Here is a 914-nt window from a genome sequence, read left to right as displayed (position 1 = left end):
AGGATGGACATTCTGCAGGTCCCTTGAGGAGGAAGGCAGGCCCTTTGCTCCAATGGTTCGGCGCGGCCAACTCTGCCAAAGTCTTCTCTCTCGTCACATTATCTGCCGGGTTCTGTGTGGAGTCAACGTAGCGCCAGGAACATCCTCCTGTAAGCTCTTGGATCTCGGGTACACGAGTACCCACAAAGACTTTAAACCAGGTATGCACCCTCTGCAGACAATTATCCACGTAAAAACAGCGCCCCACTGAATGCCTGACTCCCTCTTCAGGACCTCCGTGATCTCTTGCATGCATTTGGAGAGCGAAGGTGGCGCAACATGGTGAACACGCAGTGCCAAATGGTAAGACCGGCCACTCAAAGACATCAGGGGGGTTATCACATTTCATGTCCTTCCAAATGAACCTGAGAAGAGGCCGGTCTTCAGGTAAAAGCTGGACTTGGTGGAACATTCCTCTGATGTCACCACAAACTGCCACCGCATGTTCCCTGAAGCGCAGTAAAACTCCCAGCAGAGAGGTTCCCAATGTTGGTCCAGGAAGGAGGGTGTCATTGAGGCTTCAACCTTGGAATTGAAAGGAGCAGTTGAAGACCAAATGACTCTTCCCGTTATGGCTCACCAAGTGGTGTGGTATGTACCACGACTCATCTGAGGTCAAGGCTTCCCCTGGGTCAATCTTCTTGACTGTTCCAGTCTCCACTAACTTGCGAATCGCTGCGGAGTACTCATCAGCTCGTAGGGGGTCCCAGGCCAAGCGTCTCTCCAGACCACTGAGGCAGGGTAGGACGGCTTCCATGGGAGCTCTGAGTGGGGGAGCATCTCGCTTCCTTAACAGAGGTGTGTCATATCTGAGGATGCCTGCAACCTGTACATGCCTCGTCTTGGCCTCCAGAAGCTCCAGCACTTCCTTATCC

This window comes from Sinocyclocheilus grahami, unplaced genomic scaffold (genome assembly GCF_001515645.1).
Source record: "Sinocyclocheilus grahami isolate Dianchi unplaced genomic scaffold, SAMN03320097.WGS_v1.1 scaffold93.1, whole genome shotgun sequence".
Taxonomy (NCBI): domain Eukaryota; kingdom Metazoa; phylum Chordata; class Actinopteri; order Cypriniformes; family Cyprinidae; genus Sinocyclocheilus; species Sinocyclocheilus grahami.
Note: the sequence above shows the minus strand (reverse complement) of the source record.